We start from the raw sequence: 18,479 nt of genomic DNA on the forward strand, positions 1-18,479 counted from the left end.
GCTAGTAGGATACTATGTATAATAAACATTTATTCACAGAATAATTTAGAGTTTAATATATTAACGAATGCTAGAAATATAGCATAAACATTATTTTGATGTTGGCTATAGCCTATTATATACATAGATCAAGGTTAGGAATGCTAATCATGTAACTTTTTTTCTGAGTTGTGAAATATTCCCCTAGTCTAAACACAATAGCCTATTTTCATCATGTTTTCACAACTACCCTCTTATTTTGCAACCTTCAGAGATTACAGGACATCTTAAATTCTCTCACACAAATAACTTAATTTTGTTGTTTATTAAATATGTGCCCAATGGGAGTATTGCTTGAGGAAGAATAACCCATTGATGAATGTGTGGTATAAGTCTCTCTCTGTGCCAGTCCACTGACATTTTGAGTTGTTCTAGCTGCAGGCTTGGCTCTTTAAGTCAAATTGTTGCAGCTCATGAGTTTAGCTCTGGAGATCCCCTGTTCTTCCCTGGTGTGTCATCCATGAAGGCAGCTGTCATATAAGGATTGCAAGACTGACTTTTGTGATATTATAGATTAGTACGTAGATTTCAGAGAACAGGAATAAAGGTTTTGCTATATCATATCTCACATTAACCTGTGCAAGGGGTCAAATTCTGCTATTTAAGGAAAAACTTAACTGATTACTTTGGGAGCTTCTAAATAAAGATTGATAATATGATGTGGCCTTCTATCAGTAGCCAATACTTCATGATGTTTCTGTTTCAGAGGAAGGAGAATTCTGCAAAATGCACCTCTCTCAGCTATGAATTGCAATATTCAGGTCACAAAGTTTTCCTGACATCTACAGGTTAAGCCCTGCAGTATGATATTTCATTACCATTTTATTTCCTTATCTTACATTGCTACATATAGTGAAGGCAAATATTACTTTGATAGCTAATTTAATATTTGCTTTTTTATTTATTTTAATTTATAAGAATAAACTAAAAAGCAACCTAGCCCACATTCTAGGCATCCTTAGTGATAATTTAGGGTATGTCTACATAAGAACGGCCGTACTGGGTCAGACCAAAGGTCCATCTAGCCCAGTATCCTGTCTGCCGACAGTGGCCAGCACCAAGTGCCCCAGAGAGGGTGAACCGAAGACAATGATCAAGCAATTTGTCTCCTGCCATCCCTCTCCAGCCTCTGACAAACAGAGGCCAAGGACACCATTTTATCCCTTGGCTAATAGTCTTTTATGGACCTAACCTTCATGAAATTATCTAGCTTCTCTTTAAACTCTGTAAGGGTATGTCTAGCTACAGGGTTTTGTCGACAGAAGCTTTGTCGACAGATACTGTCGACAAAGCTTCTGTCAACAAAGAGCGTCTAGACTACATCCAGTTCTGTCGACAAAGCAAGCCGCTTTGTCGATATAACAGTGTGGATGCAAAGGACAGTGTAGATGCAATAATGCCTTCTATTGACAGAACTCTGTCGACAAAAGGAGTTATTCCTCATAGAATGAGGTTTACATACATCGACAAAACTGCTGAGTCCTTCACAGCAACCTCTGGCAAGGAGTTCCACAGGTTGACTACATGCTGTGTGAAGAACTTTCTTTTATTAGTTTTAAACCTGCCACCCATTAATTTCATTTGGTGTCCTCTAGTTCTTCTATTTAGGGAGCTAATAAATAACTTTTCTTTATTGGCCCTCTCCACACCACTCATGATTTTATATACCTCTATCATATCCCCCCTCAGTCTCCTCTTTTCTAAACTGAAAAGTCCCAGTCGCTTTAACCTCTCTTCATATGGGACCCGTTCCAAACCCCTAATCATTTTAGTTGCCCTTTTCTGAACCCTTTCCAAGGCCAAAATATCTTTTTTGAGCAAAGAAAAATCTGTAGTTCTGTGTTCGACAACCAGGGGTCGAGTGACTCAGCTGCATGACTAAAAATAGCACTGTAGACATTCAGGTTTGGCCTGGAGTCCATGGTCTCAAAGGGTATGTCTGCACTACAGCTCTAATTCGAACTAAGTTAATTCGAATTAGTTAATTTGATCTAAGCTAATTCGAACCAGTGCATCTAGACCTAAAAACTAATTCAAATAAGCGTTTTGCTAATTCGAACAGCATGTCCACATTGAGTGGACCCTGAACTGAAGTTAAGGCTGGCTGAAACCAGTGCCAGCAGGGCATCAGGTTAGGACTTAGAGTGTGGAGCTGCTGCCTCAGGCTAGCCGAGGACTGTGTTTAAAGGGACCTGACCCCCACCCTGGACAGACAGTTCTCAGGGTTCCCTGCTTGCATGTCTACCTCGATGAGGGACAGCAAAGCAGTCCTGTTTTGGAGTGCCCTGAGTGCCCACACTCAGCACATCACAGCACTCAGCCATCAGCCGGGCTGCATTTGCCGCAGCCTGCCATCCGGGGGGGGGGGTCAATCGGGGGGCTATCAGGATCCAGGAGGCCCTGCAGGAGAGCTTCCATCCTGAGGAGCCCGCAGAGCCACCCCAGTCCTCCCCATCGGGGGCTCGTGCCCCATTCCTCCCTCACCTCCTTCCATTTACTCCTCCCTAGCCCCCCTTCCTGATGTAAAAAATAAAGGACACGTGTTAAATAAAGAGAGTTTCTATTTTTGAACAAAATTGGAAGAGGGAGGGATTAACCTCTGGGGAGACTGGGAAAAGGAGGTGGGAGAGGGGAAGAGAGAGGGTGGGAGACCTGGGAGGAGAGAGCTGGAAGGGGAAGCCAGGGGAAGAAGGAGGAGGGAAAGTATAAAACTATGATACACCATATCTTCAGTACAGTGTACAGACGTGGTCTCCTCACCTCAAAAAAGATGTTCAGAAAAGGGCAACTAAAATGATTAGGGATTTGGAACAGGTCCCATATGAAGAGAGGCTAAAGACACTGAGACTTTTCAGCTTAGAAAAGAGGAGACTGAGGGGGGATATGATAGAGGTATATAAAATCATGAGTAGTGTGGAGAGGTTGCATAAAGAAAAGTTATTCATTAGTTCCCATAATATAAGGACTAGAGGACACCAAATGAAATGAATGGGTAGCAGGCTTCAAATTAATAAAAGAAAGTTCTTCTTCAAAAGCAAATAGTCAACCTGTGGAACTCCTTGCCAGAGGAGGCTGTGAAGGCTAGAACTATAACAGAGTTTAAAGAGAAGTTAGATAAAGTCACGGAGGTTGGGTCCATGGATTGCTATTAGCCAGAGGGTAGGAGTGGTGTCCCTGGCCTCTGTTTGTGGAAGGCAGGAGATGGATGGCACAAGACAAATGGCTTGGTCATTGTCTTCGGTCCATCCTCTCCGGGGTACCTGGTGTTGGCCGCTGTCGGCAGACAGGCTACTGGGCTAGATGGACCTTTGGTCTGACCCAGTACAGCCGTTCTTATGTTCTAAGCTCAGGGCTCAAGATCGGGAGTCTCATTGGACCAACTTTATTTTCATGCAAACCTGCTCCTCGGTTCGCATGTGGTCTTTGGTGGTTAGGCTGGCAGCTATCCTGTCCTAGACATCCACCTTTGTGTGCCTAGAGTGGAGACTGTGGTCGTTGGAGGCCTCCCCCCCAAACCTGGATGAAGTCCACGATCTCCGCACTAGACCAGGCGGGCGCCCGCCTCTTGCAGCCCCGGGCAGGCTCCTGGGAGATGTCAGCCTGGTCCTGGGAAAAAGTGGAGGGCTGAGTGGCAGCAGGTGGCTGGCTCATGCCGTGCCAGGTGCAGGGTCTGCTGGCTGGGTGCTGGCAGGTTTGTACCTGGCACAGGCACCGTAGCCAGACTGTGGCCCTTTAAGGGCTCCGGGGCCGGGAGGGGGGGCAGAAGAGTTTCCCTGGCTTGGCCCAGAGTGGCCACCAGGGCAAGCTGGGAAGGGCTAGCCTCCAACGAGTTGGAATTAAGTGGCTACACAGCCCTTAATTCAAACTACTTAATTCGAAGTAGGCATTAGTCCTCATAGAATGAGGTTTATCTAGTTCGAGTGAAGTGCTCCGCTAGTTCGATTTAAGTTCGAACTAGCGGTTTGCATGTATAGACGCTATGAAAGTTAATTTGAACTAATGGCTGTTAGTTCGAATTAACTTTGTAGTGTAGACATACCCTCACTGATCAATGATCCTGGCCTTTGAGGCTCTGCCATGGTTTTGCTTTACTATAACCTGTCATTAATCTTTATAGAAATAATGAACAAAATATAACTCAAGAAAAATTAGAAAAAATCCAACATTGTTTCCTAACATTGCTCCTTAAGCAACACCCCCATCTCTAAATGCTCGTGCAAAAACATCAGGTGAAGTTTAGGCACCTAATACAGTAAACAGAGTATACTTTTAGTTAGGTGCTGAAATATGGATTTTTGTGAATAACTTTATGCATTTGATCTTGCAAATATTGACCTTGTTTCTTTACAGACTAAGCCCATGGTATTTGAATGCAAATCTCTCAAACTATGTGGCATCATAGTAGTTATTCATTAACATTGCCATGCTTCTTTACTTAGTTACATACATCCAAATTATATCCAAAACTCAAGTTTTCTCTTACTGTGGTGGAGCAGTAGGACCTTTGTATATCAGGGACCTTCTCAAGCATATTCACCACGCAAAAGGGTTCCGCTTCTGTCAAATATTGATGCATGGCCTTTCAGTTCAAGTCAGATTTGGCATTCTAACTAGTGCCAAGGTGAATAGAACAGAATTAAACCTTGACCATTTGGGCCTCGCCTTTTAGCTTAGCTCATGCTTTGGGGTTTGTTAGAATCATTGAGTTTAATTTTTAATTTAATTTTTGCTATAGGGTGGTAATTAGATGCTCTCAGCGCTGTCTTAGCTCTCCTGACATGACAGTTTAAATATTTACTTCAGTGGGAAAAACAATATACAAACATTGAATATTTTTGAAATTCTACCCTTCATTTCTTATTTTACTTTTTTACAATTGGTGCTATGGAAACACTAACTAAATAGGAGGAACTACACTTCTAGCAGAAACTTCCATTTTAATAAGAGATATATTGTCAAAGCTAGTGAGGGTTGTTGTTTATTTGGATTACAGTTGATTCTGAATTGTATCCACAGGGAAACCAGTTACACTCCTCTGCAACCAGTAACTAACTTAGGCTTTCAGTAACCTTTAAGCTCAACATTTTTGGAAGCAATCAGAGGAAGTGCACTTCTATTAATACAGTGTCTGAATACAATCTTACAAATGTCAGTTTCGTGAACTTGGATAGTCCCTATTTAATGTGAGTGATATCTGAATGCTAAATTAATTCTTCTTTGTCACCAAAGAGACAGACAGACAATAATATACCTGAGCGGTCCTGAACCAGGGAACTTGCTGGACCAGGGGAGGTCAAGGCTCCTCTCCCAGCTATTAGCCTCACTCTGAGGTGCCAACCAATCCACTGGGCTCCACTCCTGGCCCTGGTCACTGGGCTTGCTCTGCTTCACACCGCCCCTCTGCCACCAGTCCCAGCCATGGCTGCACACCAAGCTCCTCCAGCCCTGCTGCTTCTGGCCCCAGGCAGGGCTGTACGTGCTCCCAGCCATTGGCTGAGGCTGCACTCCCTACTGTGCTGGCCCAGGATGTGTTCCCGGCCACCAGCCCGCCAGACCTGCTACCTCCAGCCAGAGCTCCAACTCCTGACACTGGCCAGCCCCTGCTCCCAGCCAGGCTCTCTGGTCCAGCAGTATCCATGGTCCTGCCAGACAACAGATATTCTTGGTCCAGAGTATGCCAGACTTCAGAAGTTCAACCTATACAATATTTAAAAAGAATCCCTCAGAAAATGCTTTTATAAAAAGCAATGTTCACTATATTTATGTCATGTTCTTTTGAAAGCTCAGATAGCAGGTCAAACCAAATGCTTATACCTTTTTTGCTTCTATGAAAGACAGAAAGGAGATGAGTAATATATTTACTGAACATGAGAATAGTAACTGTGAGTAAGCTGAAAACAATAACATTAATAATGTTTATTTTATTGTTTATTCTAGGTCTCACATAAAGTCTCCTTTTCACCAACATCTTTAATCTAACACAGCTGAGTCTGAGACTAACGTTCTACTACAAGATATTCATGCATTGCTGAAATACTTAGCAGTACTTCAGAGAAAACAGGTAAATCACAATTCAGGTTCCTCTCCCCTTACCACCTTCCTTAACAAGTTTTAGAGATGAATTTTTCTAGTCTGTAAATGCTACTTTGTGCCCATTTGGCAGTAAAATGAATTCTAAAATCAGTTTAGCTGACAAAAGAGGATTTCCCCTGTAGATATCCTATCACTAGCCCCATTTGAATGTAAACCTGTCATAGGTCCATATCTGGCTGCTATGACCATTATAGCAGAGTACGTCACAAACAATGCATTTATCCTTACACGCAACACTTCTATTAGGTAGAAAAATACTATTATCCCCTATTAGAGAGGCTAAACAAAGCTAAACCAAGCTTCATACACAAAATCTTTACTGGAGCAAAGTATTAAACCTGGCTCTCTTTGGGAAAATATGATGTAAGCCACCTTTGTGTCTATTCCCTCTGATCTGAATCTGATTCAAAATGAAAGCATAGAATCAATGTTAGAGGACTGCAGCTGAATTATATATAATCTTTCCATACAGGTTGGACCTCCCTTGTCTGGCATGCTCAGAACCTGACCCATACTAAATGAGAAAATTTACCAGATCAGGGGGATCCTGCCACTGGCCTACCAGTACACTCCCCCTTCCTGTGGCTGGCTCCATTCCAGCCCTACTGTCACTGGGCTCCCACCTGCAGGACTTGGACTTGTGCTCCAGCCCACTGTGGATACCTGGGGATGGAGCTCCCCAGTTGCCATGGACCCGCTTCACTGCTGCCCAACCGGGAATCTCCGGGGACAGGGCTTGCCGGCTGCCCTGCTTTTGCTGCGCTCTGCTGGGGATCTCTGGGGTTGGGGCTTGCTGGCTGCTCTGCTTTTGCTGCTGGCTATTCTGCTGCTGCCCTGCCCTGCCCTGCCCTGCCCTGCCCTGCTCTGCCCTGCTGGAGGAATAAGGGATCTTTCGGAAAAGGCTTTATTTTCTGAAAGATCCCCATCTAGACTGGCGCTTTTTGCCGGCAACACCCCGAGCCGGAAAAAAGCGACAGCCATGTTTATGCAAATGAAGCGGGGGAAATGTAAATCCCTGCGTCATTTGCAATTGCTCTGTGTCTAATTTGCATCCCTTTTACGGAAAAGCGGTGCAATCTAGACACAGCCAATATGTACAATTCAAAGAGGACAGATGGTCTTGTGGTTAAGGTATTAGCCGTAGGTGTTTCCTCTGCCAATCTTCTGTGATCTTAGTAAGGCATTTAATCATTCCAGGCATCAGTTCTCCATCTATAAAATAGGGATTTTGATATTTTTCTCTCATCCTTTGTTGTCTCTTTAAACTGTAAGTTCTTTAGGTCAATAACTGTTTTTACTTTGTGTTTGTATGGTATCTAATGACTTTGGGCCCAAGTTTTAGATGATGACTCTAGGTACTATCATTTAAATTATAATAATTCAATATTTTAGTCCATTTAGTGTTTATCAGAGGTGACATCTGGAAACTGAATTCCTAGATTAATCCACAAAATCTTGCAAAGGTTACATTCTCCCATTGCCCTTTCAGTATGTCTTGTTCATGACTAAGCCTTCACAATGGGTGAGAAGTTACTGTGGTGTAAATACAGTTCAGCCCTAATAACCCTCTCTAGTTAATCTTCCACTAAGTAAAAGAAATTCCAATATCCATCTGTATGTATATTGTTATTAAGACCATCACGTCTGCCACAACTGCCTATATAGTCACTTCATTACTGATATTTGATTTATTACTTGCAAACATTTTAAAGGCTGAAGTTTGCCAGATTAAACTAAATTCTATTATAGTCTGTCATGTTCAGGGGATTAAAACTGAAAGTTGTACAAAACTATGTAGTTGTAATCCACAAGGTTTCAAGCAGACCTCTTCTTCAGTTTCAGTTTTCATAGGGTCTTGATATTTAAATATTATTTGATGTATTTGTTTTATGTAAATTTTCTGTAGTTTGGAATTCAAATGTTCAATTTTTCTTCCTCTTATTTATATTGTAATTCCTCAAACACAGCAACTGTCATTGGGAAAATAACTAAGGCCTCAATAATGAGGAACAGTGAGGCTTTTGTTTGTAAGGTACTGAAATAGTGACCTAATGCTTCAACTATTAGGTGAAAAATATTTAGGTGAAAAATACAATGTTTCTTGCTTGGCAATTTCAGTAAATTTGAAACTGCTTGCATCTCAATTCAAATCAATTTTCTTAAACTCGCCTGTCTGCGGTGTGCACAGGTCTGCAGAAAATAATTTTTCATTGACTTACTACAGGATCACATTTCACTTGAAAAACAAACGACATGACATATAGGATTAGAGAGGTTCATATTCCGGGAAAAGCTGGATAGACTATTGTTCATTTTTTTTGTATTTATTTAGTCTAATAGTATGTCTACACTACAGTTAGACAGCTACAGCTGGCCCAGCCTGTGCAATCTGACTCAGGCTAAGGGATTGTTTAACTGTGGTTTAGACTTTCAAGCTTGGTCTGGAGCCTGAGTTCTAGGATGCTGCGAGGTGGGAGGCTTTCAAAGTTTGAGCGGCAGCCAGAGCCCAAACATCTGCTCAGCAGTTAAACTGCCCCTTAGCCTGAGTCGGCTGGTGTGCGTCCTCTGCAGATGTCTAATTGCAGTGTAGACATACCCTAAGATGACATTGGCTCCGCTGTCATTTATACTTTCATCACAAGTTGTAGGAGACATAAAGGACATAATGCAAGGCTCACTGAAATCAGTAGAAAGACTCTTGCTAACTCCATTGGGGTATGGATTAAACTTAAAACCATTTAGACCAAGTGCCAGCCAGTGGTACTCTGTCTTACCTGTACTTCCAGGCGAAGGAGGCTCAGCAGAGCTGCTAAGTCCCATTCCCAAGCAAGGGAGGGGGAGGGGGAGGGGGAGGGGGAGGGAAAGTGAGGATTAAGTGAAGTCTTGGTTCCATCTCCCAATGCTGCAATAATAGATACATGTTGTGCTGCGTATAGATCCATATATTAAACAGAGAGATCAGCATCTCCACCCCACCCATCCCTTTTTATTGTGGTGATGCTGCTGTTGCTGTTGTTGAATAGCTGTGTCAACACCAATGGAGTTGTATTATTAACAGTATTTTAAATGGCTACTTTTGTGAAAAAAACCTGTTAAGACTGCCAAGTCCACAAGCATTCGTATTTTCAAGACTACATGGGAAGGATTGTTAAGAAAACAGAAAATAATGAATATGGCAGAAAATGTTCTGTCTTTAGAAGGAGCTTCTTCCAAACTAATTTGTAATTGTCATGGCTTATACAATGGAACAAAACACTACATGGAGACTCTAGGTTTTGTTGCCGGACTTTTATTTGTAAAATGTCTTTAATGAGTTTTCATGAAACACAAAATTGATAGGTGGCTAAGATTTGTTTTGACATCATGATAAAAGGAATAGCATGATGTCCTCAGACTTGTTCTAGTTAATTGGCTAGGTTCCGTCTACTTTTAAAAAAAATTAAGCCATAATATCATATTTTAAAATATAAAGTTTTGTATTCTGAATTTGGAATCTGACATGGTTATCTGGAAATTCAACAGAGACCAAGCAAATTAACTTAGTAAGAAGTTGACTGTTTTGATGCTGCATATATTTTATGAACTTATTGATGGATTTATTCCAAAAGTCCATTAGTTTCCTGGAGTAGGACACTGTTAATGCAAGTTAACTTTATTATGTGATTGTACCACCTATCAGGATTCAGTGGTGTAACAGAACAAATAAGAGAACTTTGTGAACTTTGCATTATCTCAGTCCTCTTTTCATTGGAACAAGAAATGTGCCTCTTAGGGCATAAACCAAGCAACTACATAAGAGGAAATATGGTTTTCACTTAAATATTCATTAATTTTATAGTCTTCTACATGAAGAGAATGGGTCCTGAATTTCATTTGTATGGGAGGACCTGTGGTTAAAGGAACTTGTAAGTGTTCTTGCTCCTGAAAACAAATTGCACATATTTAGTACTTGCAAGTTTCCTGTGAGTATCAGAAGACTGTATTAACAGCCACCCTAGCAGCAGAGTACATTTTTGTTTTAACCAAAGTCTATTTAAAGACAGAGCCCTGGCAGATATTGGCAAAGGCAAATACAATGACCGACCAGGATTTTTGTCACTCCATATACACAATACCAGTTTAGATAAACAAGCTTCATTATGGACTCCAATCAAAGTAATTTCGGGAAAAATCAACAAATCAGTTCAGATGCCAACTTACTGGATATGAAGGGAACGTACATCTCCTGAGTGGCAGCTGTAACTAAAAAAACTGAACCACAAATGCCATGTAAATGAAAGTTCTTTGCATCCCATGAAGGGCACCAGTAAAACTATAGCCTGTCTCCAAATGTTTCCATTCCTATATTTCCCCAGGGAACAGTGTTTTATAGATGGAAGCATTGTCTCCCTTCTGCTTCGTTTCACTTCATTGTTCTTGTTAACACAGGACAGACCTGGAATTTAAAAAAAAAACTGGATGGAGCAATAGCTAAAATGGGGCCTTGTGAAGGATGTGATATAGTGGCATTAATCTTCCTCATTCCATGTGTGAGAAATTATTAACCAAATTGTTATTGTGTAGCAGTTAACACATTTGTCTTACACATATACGAGCTCAAGTTGAATGCAGAGAGTAAGCACTACTCCAATGGCCACTTCTGTGCCACATTTTCATCTGAGCCACAGAAATGTGTAATCTCCACTCCTTTTACCAGCATTGACTTTGTATCCCTTAGCACCATTCAACAAAGCATACTTGGGCTGGGTGAAAAGACTGATTTCTGACCTAATGCTGTTGCCTCAGGTGTCCCACATCTGAAAGGCTTTTTATCCTTTACCCACTAGTAGTCACCTTTTTGTACTGCTCAAGAGGTTGACATTTGTGGCATACGTGCCAAAAAACCAGAAATGAGGTCAGCTTCAAATAGGTGAGGCTTTGACATTAACTCTGACATATGGAGGTGATGAATCGGCAAACTTCACAGAGACAGTTACTCAGTGAGCTAAATGTGCGGAGTCTATGAAGTCAGAGGCTCATAGGTTCATATCATCCCAAGGATTTAGAACCAATATCTGTTAGTCACCCAGTAGAGACTTTTACATTGACAGCAGTCTATAGGTGCTGATTCAGCAAACCTCAATACAAAAGCAAGTAGTGCATTGCCGATAACATTAGGCAAGTCTGGTCCTTGACACCCACCCAATATGCTGCAGGTGTTCATACATCTCAGAGTCTAAAACTTTAACAACAGTTTCTTATTTCAATTTTCTCACATTTCAAAGTGAAATCTTTGAGACACACTACAGCAAAGATGAAAATTTTCCAGATTTTCACTCTTCCATTGGATTTAGGTATCTTTTTCACAAATTTATTTACCTCAGCCTGAGAGGAAACATGCAAAATGGATGCTACAGGATAGGAAAATTCTTTCATCAAATCCCTCATCTTTTTCCCAATACTGTACTTCAGCTAAGGGATCAAATTTGGTATTAAAGCTTCCTCCCCTCCTCCTGTCCTCTACATGGCAAGAAGAGCAAAGAGGAGCTTCCAGGCAGTGAAAGTAGGAGAAGAAACTTTGGGAAAGATCCCTCTGACAGTAGGAATTGCAGATTTGAAGAAGATTATTCCCTCCTTGCATTGTCGACATACCTACCACTTTTAAAGAACTGAAAGCATACTGGCACCAGCAGCTAGAATATCAGTAACTATGTTAAACTTGGAGTAGTTCTGTGGCACCTTATCAAGAGCTTTTGTGGGTAAAATCCATTTAATCAGATTGAAATTCCTTGATAGAAAATGTCTGATTTGTGTCCATTTATCCTTTTGCTTAGAGCCTGTCTGGTTTGGCCAACATGCATGGAAGCAAGGCATTGCTGTCACTTGATGGCTTACATCATATTAGATGATGTGCAGTTGTACGAGTCTCTGATGTTGTGGCTTATGTGGTTAGGTCCTGTGATAGTGTCACTTGTATACATACGTGGACAGAGTTAGTAACAGAGTTTGTTGCAATGATAGGTTCCTGGGTGAGTATGACTGAGGTGTAATGTGATGTGTGGCTGCTGGAAAGGATTTGCTCCAGGTTGGGGGGCTCTCTGTAGATGAGGCTTATTGACCTGTCTCCCAAGGCCTGTAAGAGTGAGGGATTGTTTTCCAGGATACATTGTAGATTGTTAATGATGCACTGGAGGGGTTTAAGATAGAGGCTGTAGGTGATGACCAGTGGTGTTCTGTTGTTTTTCTTGTTGGGCTGGTCTTGAAGAAGCAGATTCCTGGGTACTCGTCTGGCACTGTCAATCTGAGACATGTTAAATGACGCTGTTCTTGAGTTTATTCATGCTTGAATAGGGTCACCAGCTTTTCCGCTTGTGTCAGGGATTATCAGAGCCTTTTGCTTCTCCTTTCTTTGACTGATAGACTTGAACACGTTGTCAAGATGTGCTCATGTACGTATTTCATTCAGTTGTTTCTGCCTTCACTCTGTTCACCAAACAGCCACTTCACCTTCATTTAAAAACATAATTAATCTTGTTCAAAATGGATTAGTGGTGACACTCCTCCTTAATGATATGCATATAATCTCAGGATGCACAGCTGTTGGTACAGTCTTGGATTAAACCGTTCCTTAGACACATTTTTGTGATGCACAGCCACATGCAGGGCCACATTGCTGCCAGTACTGGTGCCCATCTGTTTGTCTGGCATGGCGCCCATTCAGAAGTTGGTCAGACCTTGCTTTAGGACACAGAAATCTTAATGATGCTGTGAGTACCACACTGTCCCTCTTCTATGACTGTACTGCCCCCTGGGTGCCAAATGACTCTTTGCAATAATTTTTAAAATGTTGGGCATAAATGTAAATAATTAGTTGCCTATACTAGTTTGCTTTCTATTGTAAACTCTTCTGCTTTGGATATCAAGAAAAAGCTTTGTGTTGAAATGTAATGGCTTAAAAGATATGGTACAATATAGATAACGTCATTTTTATTTCCTTTCTTGGTAGGTGTCAGGATTTATTCTTTCCCATGAAGGAACAATTGAACATTAGCATCGCATGCAGGCAAGTGACACGTGGTGTACACCTTAGCACAATGCAAAGAACATTTCAGAATGTTCTGCACTCACAAGTAGGACCAGAGTCACTAAAGAGATCATCTCTCATTTAGGAACCTACATAAAGCAGATTGTCAAAAGCTCTCAGTACCCACTGGGTTCCACTGAGCTAGTTATCTATGTGCCTAAATGGGAGCTGGTGGGCATTGAGGTGTTTGGAAAAATCTGGTCCTTGGCTTCTGTAAAAAAATGTACAGTAGTAATCATATGGCTCATTATCGTACAGTCAATATCACCAAATCACCCAGCAGTGTGGGTTTCAGTCATCCAGTCGGTGGAACTCATAGTTCCCACTGCAGACCATTTAAATGACCTTGACAGTTGTATGCATAATGAAACTATAGTTAATACTTCATCATTTAACTGTTTTGCCAGAGTTCAATCAGTCTTTTATACAGACTATTTGATTTTGTTTTCTTCTATGTTAGTGCTATTTATTCCAGTGATGAATTTTTATCGTACAATCTGGTGATCTAATGTGAAAGTCTTTGAAATCTGTGCCACGTGCAATAGTATTATATCAAAATAGGAGCGCGTTTAAAATGTTTCTGATGTAAACTTATTATTTGAGCATTTCACCTGTTGTTAATGCACTATCAAATTGCACTGTTGCAAAGGACTTGAAAAAGAGCTAGCTAACGTGCTTACAAACTGTAGAGATTTTGTCTGTTTATGTGCGCTCAAATGTACTGATGCTAATGGGGATTTTGTGCCTTTTTCATGGAGTCTTGTACTGCCTGGAGGATCACATTTGTTGCAGATTTTGAAGATCAGTTTTTGGATATGAATATTGTTATGACAGCCATTATGGTAGTAATGTTACACAAAGTTTGCCATGCTTTTTTACTTAGTGTGAGAGGAAATGTTCCATCCTGGGAAGACTGTTGTCATTGTTTGGTTATGTAATGTTGTGTATAAAGGCTGTGGTCTTTGGGCATGGAGCTATGTGAGCAGCAGGAGAGTATGTCTTCTGCCTGTCTTTGATTAGAATCCATTCTTGAGGCAGAGGTTTTTTTCTGGGAACCAGGCATTTATGGGGACATGGAAACAATGAGTTGTGTGGCACAGTGTGGTTAAATGCAGTCTGCAACTTTATTTAAAACATTACAGGAAACCCCCGCTTTATGATGGCCTGAGTTGCAACTACCCCCCACACTTACAACCATTTTTGTAAGTGTGGACAGGGCCAAAACCCCCCAACTTATGTCCTCAGCCCGCATTTACGACAGCGCATGGCACCTAGAGTAAATGCGGGTTCGAGTTCCGACGCCCCCGACTTGCAATACTTTCCCAGGAACCAATAGTGTCGCAAATCGGGGGCTGCCTGTAATGGAACACTCCCCAATGTAACTGGCAGAGCTGTATCAGTGCTCATTTCAACTAGGAAATACAGATCCTGGATGTGTCTAGGCAGGGTTGGGCAAAAAGTGGCCCGTGGGCCAAATGTGGATTGTCAGAGTTAGTTCCTGGTGGGCCACCAGGTGCTTTCTTTTATCATAGCGTTCATAGGCATGGAGCCCTACAGTTCCTGTTTGCTGCAGTTCACCGTTTCTGGTCAATGGGAGCTCTGAAAAGTGATGGACCAGCCCACACCACTTTTTGCAGTTCTCATTGGCCAGGAATGGTGGACCACAATCACTGGGAGCTGCAAACAGGCTTTCCTGCAGACACTCAGGTATATACAGCATCTGGTGGCCTGCTAGAGAATGACCCTGTCAAACTGCATCCAACCCATTGGACACTTATTCCACACCCCGATCTGAGGGTAACACCCACTCTCCACCCGTAGGCCTGCCCAGGAACTAAGTTTGGAAGCCAGGGTCCTAGCCCACTCCCCTCTTCCATAATGAGGGTAGCCCCCAATGTCACTGGAACCCACCCAAGTTACAACAATGTAATTTCAAACCCCAAACCCATAACTCCTGTGATGATGGATGGAATGAGAAAAATCTCAAATGGTAGTTTGCTATTTTTTTCATTGAGAAGATCCCTTCCAGACTGCAAGCAGAGTGTGCCAATCAGCCTTGCTCCTTCCATCATGAGATACTAGATGCCACCTCACTGGATTAAGGTGGGTCAGGGTGGGTCTGAAACAGAGTCAAACTGGATACTCAGCAGCAGCAGCAGCAGCAGCAGCAGCAGCAACAGGAGGCAGATGCTATCCTTTCCCCCCCACTCTGGTACTCCAGAAGGGTCAAGCAATTTTGTTGGTTCATCATGTCCCCTGTTGCCCAGTGGCAGCAGGAGTGAGGTGGAAAAGCTCCAGGATGCAGCTTCTATTTAAGAAACTCAATCACCACCATCCCGCAAAAGTAGGAAGGGATGGAGTGAGAGAACAAGAAGCATCTTTTGCACACATTCCAGGCCATCAGGTGGGAGAGGAGGCACACAGGGTTCTGACCATCTACTCTAGCTTGATATCCCCTTCCCTGCCCTACTCAGGGTGGAGTGGGAATGTCCTCATTGCTCTCAGCACTGGTATAGATTTGAGTGTCTTGAAAGAGGAGATGTGACTTGTCTTTTTAACTTTGCTAAATAGTCACTGTTATAAAAATAATTGTTGATGAGGTAACAGAATCCACCAGAATATTCTGAATTTAAAATGGATTCCAAATCCAGCTGCAGAAGATCTTGATTTTTCTAGTGTAATTTGTAACTTTTTCTGTAACCATTCTTCAATCAGTTTCTTTTTTTATTTGGATGTACAAATCTTTGGCTTCAGTGGAATGTGATGAAAGACTTGGCACAAAGAGGGCAACAGCTTGGCACAACCAGGGTACATTTTTTGGATATATATATATATCCATTGTACGTCTATATCTTGAATACTATGTGCACATCTAGTTGTCCCTGTTCAAACAATAATATATTGGAACTGGAAAGATCCTGAAAAGGGTAATTATTTTTATTAGGGTTGTGGAATGGCTTTCATCAGAGGAGAAATGAGTAAGGCTTTTCATCTTGGAAAACAGATGACTTAGAGGAGATATAATAGAGGTGTACAAATCATGATTGGTCCAAAGAAAGTAAATACGTATTTTTTCTCCTCATAATACAAGAAGCAGGGGGTCATCAAATGAAATTAATAGGGAGCAGGTTTAAAACAAATGAAAGGAAGTATTTATTCACACAACACACAGTCAGCCTATAGAACTCTTTACCAGAGAATGCTGTGAAGGTCAAAACTATTACACAGTTCAAAAAAGAACTAAATAAGTACATGGAGGATATTACCCAGGATGGACAGGGATGCAAAACCATGCTTTGAAGTGTTCCTAGCCTCTGTTTCCCAAAAGCTGGCTATTAGTGACAAGGGAGATTTCATTGATTACCTAATCTGTTCATTGCTTTAAAGGCCTTGGCATTGGCCACGGTCTGAAGACAGAGCTTAATGAGTCATTGGTCTGACCCAATATGACCGTTCTTATGTTCTGTGGTGACCTTTTAAATAATAGCCATACACATCTGAAAAATATACTGCAGGAGAGTACACTAATTGAACTTCAGTGTGGCATAGTTGGCATCAGAATAGCTTGAGTTTGGTTCAAGTCCAAATCACGTGAACATAGAGCTTTTACTACATTCTGCATGGTTGATATATTTATGAGGCTCTCCTATTCATTTAGTCTAATGAAGTAACTGACCTCAAGTAATATCCATGTTTCATTAAGGAGCTAGATCAATAAATTCTGCTTTCATTGCCTTTCTTGTGGATTAATTTTCTATTAGTTTGAAAGAGAACCCACCTATAGATTTCGATTGAGGTTGATTGAGCATTAGTCTTTATAGAGGGCACATCTGACAGGGTTGTGTCTAATATATGATGCTGGTGATGTGATATAAATACTATAAATACTGTGTGTGTGTCATTAAATGTCATCACTCTTCCAGTTTTTATACAGCAATAAAATGGCTAACACCACTACCAGCTGTAGGGGCTATAAACCAGTTGCAATCCTGCATTAGTACTAATCTAACAAGCAAAAGAACAATATATGTATTCAACTAAAGTTCCTAGCACAGTTCTCTGCAGCTCTTTGCTATATGTCTCTGATGTCTCATATTGAAGAATATGATTTGATTCACTTTCCCAGCCACACATGTTGCTCCCTTGAGCAAATTTCACTGTCAGGATAACAGAGCAGACATGCTGACAGAAATGAAGCCAAAAGGTACAGTAACACAGCAGCTTTTGGCAGAGCAAACAAGTGATTCGTGGGAGAACTGCAAATGTAGGAGAATACCTTTACGCTCTCTTGTGACACCTAGATAGAAATGTGTTTGTGAAAAGTTGCTCTCTTTGACACATGTGGCTTCAGGTGGCCTGCACCACTGAGACAGGAAGATTATTAAAAGAACCCTTTCCTCTTGGCAACCGTCTGAATGACCCAGCATTCATAGTTTATTTCCCATTGACACTCAGTACATAAATATTTGAAAAGTGAGATTAAGTGATTATCATAACTTCAAAATCTCCTAGAGCCATGATAAATAACTCAGGACAGCTTCACCTATTGTTTTTGCCACACTCCTTATTGCTGAGATAATTGTTTTCACATTCATAAACATTGTTTAACCACCTGATTCTGCACTAAGATGACAGTGGGGTTATGGGTTTTAGACAAAAAAAAAATCCCAACAGAATTTAATATATGGCTAGAGATTGGGCAAATATTTAGAGTGCAATCCTGCAAAATTCTCTGTACCCCTAACTCTGAAGACTCACAGTCATTTGTTGTCACAGGACTCTAGACACTCTCCATCGTCAACTGGCCAGGAGATTTTGCCCATTCCTTTTGATGAGGACACAGCCCCATGATTCACCCTTTTGTCATTACCAGCCTACTATAGTACATTACTACTGCAATATTTATTAAGGCTTTGTGGCTGCAACAGCTCATTCAATATGCAGTAGCCCATCACTCTGTTCCTTCCATTGTTTCATCTTTCCCACCCCAGTATACAAATCAACATCTTGAATATAATTCTTAAAATACTGGCTTGGAGTCTAATTGTCTTAGTCTTTCTCTGCTTCTGCAATCCATTGCAGCAGATTGAATTTATGGGAGCACAGTGGCTGCTGGAGAATAGAACTTTGGGAAAATTACAAGTCAGGGCATTCTCATAATACATGTAACAACATTATTTTCCTGGAAAAAAAAATACTATGTTAACCTTTGTCAAAATTGCATTCTCAGAAAACTAAGTACAATTAAAAAAAAACTGACAAAGTGAAAATGTCTCCTTTCAGA

The sequence above is a fragment of the Pelodiscus sinensis genome, chromosome 4 (genome assembly GCF_052426305.1).
Source record: "Pelodiscus sinensis isolate ZL-2025 chromosome 4, ASM5242630v1, whole genome shotgun sequence".
In the NCBI taxonomy this organism is placed as follows: domain Eukaryota; kingdom Metazoa; phylum Chordata; order Testudines; family Trionychidae; genus Pelodiscus; species Pelodiscus sinensis.